Raw genomic sequence first — 12,061 nt, 5'->3', positions numbered from 1 at the left:
AAATAAAGTTTAATTGGAAAAGAGTTGTGTCCATTTGTCTAAGGCTGCTTTCATGCTGCAACAGCCGATTTGAGAAGCTGCAACAAAGACAGAGACCGCCTGGCCACAAAGCCTAAGATACTTACTCTCTGGCCTTTTATGGAAAAAGTCTGCCAATCATTGTTTTAGACTGTCTCTCTCTCTGGGAAGGATAGGAATCCCAGGTAAGCTGCCTCCATCCTGGAAAGCCACTTTTACCCACTTCCAACCTTAAACAGCCCCTGCTCTGTTCTCTCGCAGTCCTGAGATGCTGGTTTCAGTGTTATTTGATAACTGTTGTTTTCCTTGTTCTTAGCAACCGAAGAGTCGATTCTGATTCATGGTGACAACAGAACGGAACGTTGCCTAGTTCTGCGTCATCCTCACAGTCGCCAGAATATTCGAGTCCATCTCTGTGGCTATGGTGCCGACCCATCTCACCGAGGGTCTCACACGCCCTCAATGGCCCTCTACTTCACCAAGCATGATACCCTCCTCTAGCGATTGATCCCTTCTGATGACTTGTCCAAAGCAAGCAAGTCAGACAGTGTTCTGTTGGGATCCCATAAGGTTTTCATTGGCTAATTTTCGACGTGGATTGCCAGACCTTTCTTCCTAGTCTATCTTAGTCTGGAAGCTCCTCCGAAACCCATCCACCATGGGTGCCCCTACAGATATTTGAAACATTGGTGGCATAACTTCCAGCATCAGAGCAACACGCAAGCCACCACAGTATGACAGACTGAGAGATGGATGGTGGATTTGGCAATTACCTCTACCTAATGGTCCAGAAGTCCCTGCATGGTACAAATGGTTAACATGCTCAGCTGCTAACTGAAAGGCTGGAGGTTTGAGTTCACTCATAGATACCTGGAAGAAAGACCTGGCAAGCTACTTCAGAAAAAACAACCACTGAAAATCCTATTGAGGATAGTTCTACTCTGACACATAAATGGGTTGTTGTGAGTCAGAATCGACTTGATGGCAACTGGTTAATGGTCTAAAGCTTATAATTGTTTCCAGTTGTGAGATACCTGAAGAAGACGCAGGGCCTGGAAATCGTCAGAGGTGTGGCTGAATTTATAAGTGCCCTTTCCAGCTCTGCACTCACTCAACACTGATGGGGTTCCTGAGCGGGCATCTGTGTATCTGACACTGAGTCCTGGAAAGCCTCAATGAGGAAGATGTTAAAGAACATGTGGGGATTTGACCAGAAATGGATGAGAAAAAGGAGGGCCCTCTAGCTGGAGGCGGCAATAGATGCCTAGCATGGTGGTGGCCAGTGTATATGATGCTTTGCTCTAGAGAACCAGCCAATGGAGTGGAGGAGTCTGCTGAAGTCAGGTGGTGTGAGACCTTGTGAATGGGGCTGAGGAGTTGAGAAGTGCTAGACAGGAGGGTGTCTCCAAAGGACTGAAGCAAGGGCATGACATGATCAGCTCCCCGTTGTAGGAAGATCATTTAGGAAGTGGGGGTGAAGATAGATGGGGTTTGAGGATGTCTGTGCTCTCCCCTAGGCTGCTGTCATTCCAACAGAACAAGGGGCTACTGCAGGGTTTAAAATAGGAAAGGGTGTGCACCAGACTTGGATCCTTTCACCATACTCATTCAATCTGTACAGTGAGCAAATAATCTGAGAAGCTGGACTATATGAAGAACAGGGCATCAGGATTGGAGGAAGATTCATAAACAACCTGCAATATGCAGATGACACAACCTTGCTTGCCAAAAGTGAAGACAACTTGAAGCACTTACTGATGAAGATCAAACACTACAGCCTTCAGTATGGATTATACCTCAACATAAAGAAAATAAAAATCCTCACAACTGGACCAATAAGCAACATCATGATAAAGAGAGAAAAGGCTGAAGTCTTCAAGGATTCCATTTTACTTGGATCAACAATTAATGTCCATGGAAGCAGCAGTCAAGAAATGAAAAGATGTACTGCACTGGGCAAATCTGCTACAAAAGACCTCTTTAAACTCTTAAAAAGCAAAGATATCACTTTGAGAACTAAGGTGTGTCTGACTCAAGACATAGTATTTTCAATCACCTCATGTGCGTATGAAAGCTGGACAATAAAAAAGGAAGACCAAAAAACTGACATGTTTGAATTACGGTGTTGGCGAAGAATACTGAATATACACCATGGGCTGCCAGAAGAACGAACAAATCTGTCTTGGAAGAAGTACAACTAGAATGTTCCTTTGACGTGAGGACAGTGAGACTTTGCATCTAGACTGAAACAGACCACAGGAAGCCTCAAAGACTGATGGCTGAATCTAAAAGAAAAAAAAAACCCATTTAGTTGTCACGATCATTGTCACCATCAGTCCCTAATATGCTGTACCTTAATGACCGCACTTAACTTTGCCCTGCTGCTTTATGATTGGGAGAAGACAAGTCACTGATCAATTATGCTCACTAATTAAAAATGCTACCTTTAGGAGGTGTTTTAATAACTTAGCAATAGGGGTGAAGTGTTTCCTATAACTGCCTTCTTTAAAACATTTTAGATTATATGTTAGCCAGGATGCACTGAACGTTCGCAAACACTTCATGCTATAGTCTATATAAACTATCAAACTGCGCCCCAAACGTGGTGGTGAAATTCTGCAATTGGTTGAGGTCACATGGAAAATAGAATTATATGCTAATTTGTTCCTATATTAAATTATCATAGAAGGTCAGACCGAACACAGTAAAATGAATTCTGGAAAAAATATTAACTAAGTAGATTGGTATGTACCGCATCAAAGTAAACTGTTTATCTTAATAGATACAAATACAAGAAAGAGTTTTCTTCTTTTTGAAAACAAATGTTTTAACCAACCCCAGGCAGGATATTTTTTTCTAAGGGAAGAAAGTAGTAAAGGGCAGAGTTAGTATTTGGAAAAAAAAAAAAAGCTTTAATTTATGTCCAAATTTTTAAAATTTAATTCACAAAACCAGTTCTACACATGTACTGTAAGATAAACATACAAGTTCAAATTACATGATGGCGTCAGAAGGTGCTGACTATAACACATTCATTATTTTACTCCAAAATTAAGTAAATAATAATATAGGTATTTTTCTTAGCATAGATATGTCTGAAGAAAATATAATTTAAAACACCATTAAGGGAAAAATATCTATAACCATTTTTTTTTTCTGTAAGACATAAGTAATTTCAAGGATACTATATCAACTTAAAAACAAAGCAAAACTATGAACTAAATTAATAGCTGAAGAATTTGGGCCACCAGTTTCATATAGGATGATGGTGCAGACTCATATTTCTACATTTCAAGGTCCTTTCATAGAAAAAAGGAAAGAATTAGGAGGGCGGCAATGGAGAAATGAAATCTTCCAGTATATGAAATCATGGGTCCAGCATTTTATAAAGCACCAGTTTACGGAGAACACACCTAAGACAAGTGACAGAGGTCATCTGTACCACACCCTTTGGCAAACTCCTGGGAGAAAAGAAAACAATAACTGTGTTCTAGAGTCTATTCTTTTCCATTAAAAGATACGTTTATATTTTCCATTTTATTGCAACGTTTCCAATGCCATGCTACAGGAGAATGAGCATCCACAAAGAGCCATCTGAATGTTCTTTAAATCATAACTCATTTTTAATTTCTAAAAGGAATCCACATATTGCTTTTAATAAGCTTTTATTACTATTAGTGCCATAAGTTGAGTTAGGTTCCCATGAAATATGAGTTTGACATCTTGCTCAAATAGTTACGTTCGTGCTATATATTACTGGCATTGTGTAGTGTGTCTTCTCCTTACCATATTAGATATGGAGCTACTTCCTCAGGCATAAAATCTTCAGACCCCTTGATGGACTATGAACATGAAAGTATATACTTCTCTGCTATCATTCCTGTCTGAAGAGCCTTATGAATTAGGATCTTAATCCATAAGAAGTTGAGAATTACATGAAAAAAGAGGGGGAAAAGTCTGACAAAAATGTAAACATGCACTGATGCCTAAAAACAAATCAGGACTTTAAGTAAATTAATCTTCATTCCCAGTGAAAGCAGTCTGATGTCCAGAGACTGAGAATTATTCTGCCATAAAATACGGCACATTAAATACTATAATTAAATTTGAAATGCCTTAAGATAATTATTATGTCACCTACAAATGATTGTATACTTTCATTTTAATATTCATTACTGGTGGTTCCAGTACAAAATGTATGGAAATTGCGGAAACATGAAGTTGATTAAAGAGAACATCAAACACATCAATAGCTACCCTAGGACTAAAAGTAAGACTCAAAACAAGATTTGAAAAAGGATTGCTAAAAGCAAGGACAAAATATTTGGACCCTGGTTATCACAAACAGAACGCTATCATTCCTGACCGTCTGCTTATAAAACTCTGTATTTCTACTAGCTAGCTAGCTGGAAAGAATGAAGAGCTTCTTGCAACCAGCTAAAAAGAAAGTCTTTACCATGCCCCTTGAAAAAGCTCATTTTCACATTACTCTGGCTTCATTATGCTAAATCAATATTCGTTTAGTCACTGGGGTTATTGACATATTTTAAAATAAAAGTATACCCTTCAGCTAGTGCACTCATTACAGGTAATTTGTCTTGTCAGAGAGCAGGGAATATTATCCTAGTCTTTCAGGGGCTGACAGCCCATGGAAATACCTCCCCATGGTTACAACTGTAAATAATTTTAAGGTAAAATATTGAAAAATCAATGACTGTTTCCTGCAATCTGTCACAAACAAATCAATCATAATCTGTACTGCCAGAGAGTATGATTTGAAGGAGATGGGAGCAGATGTAATTCTTGGCTGGAATCTCTCATTTCAAAATCACTTCACATAATGGTGTCATCATTTAAACACTTAACAGTCGGTGCAACTGCCACTGTAGCATCTAGTTGGACAAAACCACAAGCAGGAGGAGGAGAAAATGCCATCCCTATTATGTTAACAAACACTTAATTTAGATGGTCGCTGCATTAGTAAATTTCAGCTGAAAACAGTGTTACCTGTCCCCTTTCACAGTTCTGAATTAATCAATGCGGCTCTCCTATGTACTGATGCTTAGAAAATTAGCCCATGACTCAAAATTTTACTCTCAAAAGCACGTATATCCTTTACTTTAAAAGTCCATTGTAGAGAATAAAATTTTAGAATTTAAAAAAAAAGACATTTGGATCATAGAATATCCATAATTCTGTCTGTATGACAAAGACAAAAAATAGTGCCATAGACGTCAAGATTATACTTTTCAGAGTAGGCTTAAAGGTCTCAGTTGCCCAGGTATTAAATTTTATACTTTCCTGCTATTAAAAAATATTATATTTCAACTTTGTAATATCAGAGCAGATTTTAAGATGACTAGCAAGACCTAGTGAATTCAAATATATTCTTGCATTCCACGCACCAGCTGTACAAAAACCGACCCTTTAAAAGCCGGAGTAATACGCCACCAAGCATATGAAGAACAAAGCTCATCAAGGCCATAATATTGAACTGTTTTGCAAATGTAAAATGCTTTCCAAGTAATCACTTTGATATCAACAGTTTTTTCTAGATTATATTTTAATGGCTTTCTCAGGTGCTTACTACCTCTATCTAGGCATAAATTAAGGACTCTGAGATTAGAATATTTCTCCTCCCTATCCTGTTAACCAAAAACACTATTTAAAGATTAGCATCTTTTTCCTGAAGTTTTTGTTTTAAATGTACACTAGTTCCTTTAATGGAAGAAATCAATTTTAGCTATCACATTTCTTACCTATTCCTAATTATATAAGTAGACACCATGAAGCCCTTTATAGTTCTGTTAATATTCCTCCATAGTTCAAGAGACAGACATTTTTGATGATTAGAAAAGTATTTAATTTTCATTAAAAAGAAAAAAAATTGATATAAATACCACTGCACACTTTAAGCCTATATAAACATTCTTACATGCAATAATTGGTCTTTTTTTTTTAAAAAAGAGTTTTACTGTTTTTAACTTAACCGGCATTATCAATGTGGCTACATAGCACCAGAAAACAGAAGATTTCCTTACAGATACAAATTGAATGTAATTTTTGTTCTTCAAGAATCTTAAATTGATTCTCTAACACCAAAGTCAGGTTTTTGAAAATGGAAAAGCACGAGTAAATTATCAAAGCCATCATCCAGAATAAAACAGTTAGAGATTCCATTCCATGTGAATCCCTGCAACAGCTGCAGAGTAAGCAGCAAGCCAACCCAGCCGGAGGAAAAGGAAAATAGTACCCATGGCCTAGGATTAAGAGGGAAATGGAAAGGGACCTAAAGCTCTAACCCAGGAAAAGAACTCATGTGTGGGAGCTCCTGGCCTCCAGTACACTCGCACGCCCCAGGGAGGGCCCAACTAGCTCCTTGGCTGAGCTCTGGGACCAGTTGTCAACCACCAAGCCTTCCACTCAGAGTTTGGTTGTGGCTGGTATTAAATCACCCTGCAGAGAACATACTCCCCAAATGAAGGCAACAAAGAACTGGGAGGTAAATGAGGATAATTAAGCAGCACGCTAAATGCAAACACATCCTAGCCACAAACTAAAATGACATCTACTGGAACTGTGCAGGACACCATCACAGATCTAATTCTCAGAAAGAAGCTATTTTAAGGATGCTGAGTATGCCTAAATGATATTTCTCAGCTTCCCCAATGCTGCCCATAGCCCTAGGAGAAGCAGGCTCAAAAGCTTAGCAGAGGAAATCTAAGTTTCCATATTCAAAATTTAAAGAAATTGCTATCTACTGGATAAAGTTCTTATATGTAATAGTCTCAGGATTACAGAGGAAAGCATTCTTTTAAAAGAGATAATATTACCTCCCTATCTTCAGAATCTTCTCTCCAATAGCCAGTACAGTAGCTCCATTATGGATTGTAGACTCTTAAAGAGAAAAACAGCCATAGTTAGCTTCATCTTCTGCACACTTCCTTCCTTCATGGAATTACAATTTAATTACCAATACTTCAATTGATTTTATTCCTGGATGATATATATCTCAAAAAGCATACTCTTTAGCCATTTCCACTAGAGAACATTTAGTACAACCTTCTCAATTAATCAACCATGACCTATTACTGCTGAAAAGATATGTTTTTCATATATCCAAAAGAGTGGGGGAAACCCCTAATACCTAGCATATATGAAAGGAGTATTAGTTTTAATACGTTTGCAAACCTTTAATATATATGAAATATACATCTTAATAATACATTTTGGCTGACAACAGATATAGAACTCAACCAATATTGACAACAGGTATAAAACTCAACCAATCTACATGGATGTTTAGATTCTTCCTATATTTATCCTTAGGAGGGGAAGGAAAAAAAATGACCCTCTTATCTTTTCAACTCAACAACTTTACACAGGGTTAAAAACAAACAAACAAAAAACCCCTAAGCTTAAAAGGTAAACAAAGAGGAATCAGATTGCTCACTGCTTAACATTTTCTTTATATTTGTGCTGTGTTTTAACTTGCTGTAATGGTCATACATGAAAGCCCATCTCCATAGGATCCAATCAGTCATAGGGGAATACAAATGTGTTATTTAAAAGCAATTATGTATACATTAATTATGTTAAATATGTATACATTAATTATGTTAAATATCACTTTAATGCCTTTGAAAGTATTCAGAGAGAAGAATTTGTTCTAGAGGAGGTAAGAATAACTATAGCAGCCTTTTGTAAAAGTAGCTTATTGTTACTCTTTTTGTCATACTACCATCTCTTTTTACTTAAATGTTATCACCGAATCCAGTTCCTTTCACTGCGCACTAAACAACACAAATATTCTGCAAAATAATTCCTCCTCAGAGCTTTTCTGATTTGCATGTATTCGTTAGCCCCTATTTTGATTAGAAATGACAAGCCATAGAACACACCTGTCCACTCTTTGTCATTAAGAGTTTGGCATCCGTGGCTGGAGCTGATCTCGCACTGAATTTTTTCTTAAAAGAAGTGGGTAATTAAAATAATCAAAAGCTGTGATTCTGTGTAAACAGATTACTTCCTTTAAAATAATTCTATCTCTATAAAATATCAGAATGGTAGTCTTGATTTTTATTAAAAGTAATGAGTATAAATTTCATTATCCAATGATATCAGTAAAAATAAATTAGTCTAATTTCATGAATCAAAATTTTCTGTTTACTGTACCCTTGTTTAATGCATTAATGAAATTTTAATAATCGAATGCCCCATGCGACATTCTCCACATTCTGTACTTAGCCCCTATTGCTAATATAAGTACTTTGGTCAAACCAGCACTGATGCTATTTTTGGTTTACTCCACACACAAGCAGACGGTGTGCAGGCAGACACATCCGGATGTGGCTGGGGGTGTGCAAGGACAAATTTCAGCCAACGTTTGGAGGAGCCCCACAGTTCAGAAGTGAACTTGGCTGAAAACATCCAAATGTATTATGGAAGCATCATACTCATCACCTGCACAGAAAATGAAAATGATTCTGTTTAAGGAAACACCGAAGACTAGTTAAATACTTTGGGGATATTAGACATGAATATCTCATCTAATTTTCTCCAAGGTATCATTCCATATCATGGCAAATAAACAAATAAAAACTGTATCAAGGTGTGGCATATCATTAGCCCGAGAAAAGGTTAGAAAAATGGATTACATAAATGACAACTGCAAGAGAAAATTATATTCTCTTCTCCTGAACAAATGTTAGGTGCCTCCTTACTAATAAAGACTTAAACTCAAACTACATTAGAATAGACTGGTTTTCAATTTTGAAGCTTCTAAGTTGATTTGCCAAGTAAATTGGTGCTTAGGTATAATACAGCCATCAAAATGCTGCAGATTTGTGCAGAAATAAGTCATCAGTATCACACTTCAGAGTAACGCTGTGAAAGCAAACCAGAGTCATTACTGAACAAGAAAAAATAATTCCTAGCTTTTCCGTGTTCTTAGAGTTGCATCAGCTGCTATTTTATTAAGAAAAAGTCTTCTCTATAAATACCTAACAAATATACCAAAAAGATGTTAAAGGTACAGGAGTCAACACAATCTAGAAATTGAAGTAAAAAATGTAAAGGAATTGAGATATTAACACTCAAAACAGGCTGTGCTATCTGAGTTAAAACATTATTCAAAAGTATGATACTGTTTTCCTAATCTATTTTAAAGAACATATTTAGTTCACTCAGGATTACATGATATCATTGACTTCCACAGCATCAACTGAAGAACCTTTAAAATTTTCCTAAGATTTCTATAATGTAAAAATATATTAATAATTTTTGGTGTTGTTCATCAAAATGGATGATAGGTAATTAGTTAATGTTCCTATTTCATCTCTTTTAACACAACGTATCAAATTTGAAAATAATACATGGATAACAGCATAGGGGTGCTGCTCTTAGCTGCTAGAAAAAAAACATTGATGGGGGACCTGGGGGCTGAGTAAAGCAATTACCTCAAAATTAATGCTCTTGTTTTAGCTTCAGCAAACAAATCCAAATAAATCTGTCTTTGATTCTAGTTTACCGGGTCATTCCGACCAGCTAACTATCCTCGGACTCACGAAGGAGCTGTGACTCCATGCCCGGCTTCTCCGATCATATGCCTATTGCCTCCTCCACTTTCATTTCCTTTTTCTAGAACGAATTTTAATATGAACACACACACACACTTTATATACATACTGATGGACAGCTAGCTTCCAGGAAATAATGAGCTACACAAAGGGGGGATCTTAATGCAATACTTATGTGAAAGGGTATTACGTGCTGGGTAAACCAAAGGAACAATAACAAACAGCAGCCGTCTTGCTATTGTTTTTGCATTCAACGATTTGGAGTAAAGGATAGTAATATTATTTCAGCAGTCATTCAGATTAAGATTTTTATCTATAATGAGATCCTTAAACTAATAAAACTAAATGCATTATCTTCACTTGCTCAGTGTTTTGAAAGAAATAAAACAGTTTTCTTCTTTTTCTGGAAATAAAAACAAGGCATTCCACCAACACTGTAGCTAGGTATTTGATGGTATGAAAAAGAAATTGTGTTAGACCATTAAAACATTCTAGGAGGCTGTTTCTCTTCCAAAAAAAAAAAAAAAAAGAAGTGGTATAAATTTCTCATATTTACCTTCTTATTATAATCCTCCTTTTGCACATTAAGCATGCCTTCCTCTACAGATTTATTCTGAACACTAATAAATGTTTGCATAATGATATACTGCTCTATTCCATGCTTTTCTTTCTAAATTAGCAACCATTATTCCATAAAGGTAGAGCCCAAAAAAAGCTGACACAAGGCATGGCCAAAAAGCCACAAGTAGCGTTAATACATGCCAGAACACTTAACATTAAACTATCATTTCTCTGTAAAAGTTCTGTTGCCAAAGTTCTCACAAAATCTGGAAGCTCAGAGACAGGTTTCAAGTGCAATTAAATTCTCCAAAAGCAAAAACTGTACAAAAATATGCCACCCTTCTTATGTCACCATTTTATAGACAACATTTTCTCAGGATCTTAATTAAGATAACGATGCACACCTGTGTCAACATTCGCTGGCAAGACAGCCTTATCAATCATAATCCTTTTAAGTACACTCCAAAACAGCAAAGCGATATGAAGCAATCTGTTGCCTTTCCTGGTGCTGTGTCTCTCCCACAAGAATGATGAGATCTTTAAAATACAGCAGACCTACTTTTATGAGTCTTTAAAGTTTTACCTGTAAACAGCTATTACACTAAACAAACTGAAATAACCTCTTTTGCACTCGATTTAAACAATGACAACCATACAGCCAAAACTCGAAAAGCAAGCTCTGCGGCCACATCTTAGCAATGCAGCTGTGGATCTTATTTTGAAGCTTTAAGTTTGAGGAGTTATGCATAACTGGATTCCTGCAGACAGGACAAATCAATAAACCCTGAGGAATCTTTAAAATTTGAATTTAAGAAAGTCGTATGTTAATAGCAATCAGAGCAAACCTATCCCTCGTGTAAGTTAAAATGTTCAGAAAGATACAAATGCAATAGCAAACAAGGGGGGAAAAAAAGTAGTCTTAGTAACTTGGGACAGGAAGGAGGGGAATAGCTTCTACCTCTGATGGAGGAGAGAGAGCTCCAGTGACAAGAGACCTGGGAAACTACCGCTAACAAGTAAGTAGCTTCCCAAAAGCAAAAGCTGATGAACAGATAGGGGAAAAAGGATGGGGAGAGGGGGCAATGTATCCCAGCATTACCAAGATAAAAAGTTAAAACCTCGTATTTATCAGCAGAAATGTGAAAGCTTTCAAATAAAAACGGAGAAAATCGGCCAGATGCTATCTGAATTCCGTCCGCCTGCTCATGAATGATCAGCCTTTTCCTTTCCACAGATTAACACAATTCTATCTCAGACGCCGGGCGGCGGTGGCCAGCCGAGCAACAGAGCCATCAATGTGCAAATAAAGCAGAAAATAGAGATATCCTTAAGAAATGAGTCTTAAATTTGACATAGAGCGGAGGTGACAACCACAGCAACAGAAGCATAAATTCTAAATGCTTTATTAATATCTTGCAGGATTCTCTCCCGTCCTTAACACCAAAAAGAAGAGAGTAAAAGAAAAAGAGAGAAAACAAAAAGACTAAAATAGCCATCAGGCCCAGAGTGGCAGGAGGATGTAATGAGGACGTCTGTGTGACAGACTCAGATTCTCGGTGGCACAAACCTCCATGGCTCCATTTCAGAAATCAACATCCTGGAGAGAGCTGACAGAGCAAAGCCGCAGCGCCTGGATGGTGATACCTGGGAGGCGCGGTGGGCACTCAAGCAGTTCACGCCCACGGGACGTCAGGCCGCTTGCGGGCACCGTCGTGTCCAACGGACCCACGAGGGGACGCGGCCTCGGTTAGTAGGGCGGGAAGCCGGGCCGCTTGGGGCAGGTACCCGGGGGGTGGGGGACCCGGTCCAGGTGGGGCCGGCGGTCGGTGGGACCCCGGGCTCACCTCTCCTCCGTGGCGCAGACGCGCGGGCCGCGGACGCTCCCTCGCGGCTGGCGCGAGCCT

This window comes from Trichechus manatus, unplaced genomic scaffold (assembly GCF_000243295.1).
Source record: "Trichechus manatus latirostris isolate Lorelei unplaced genomic scaffold, TriManLat1.0 scaffold00014, whole genome shotgun sequence".
NCBI lineage: Eukaryota > Metazoa > Chordata > Mammalia > Sirenia > Trichechidae > Trichechus > Trichechus manatus.
This window is presented reverse-complemented; position numbering follows the sequence as displayed.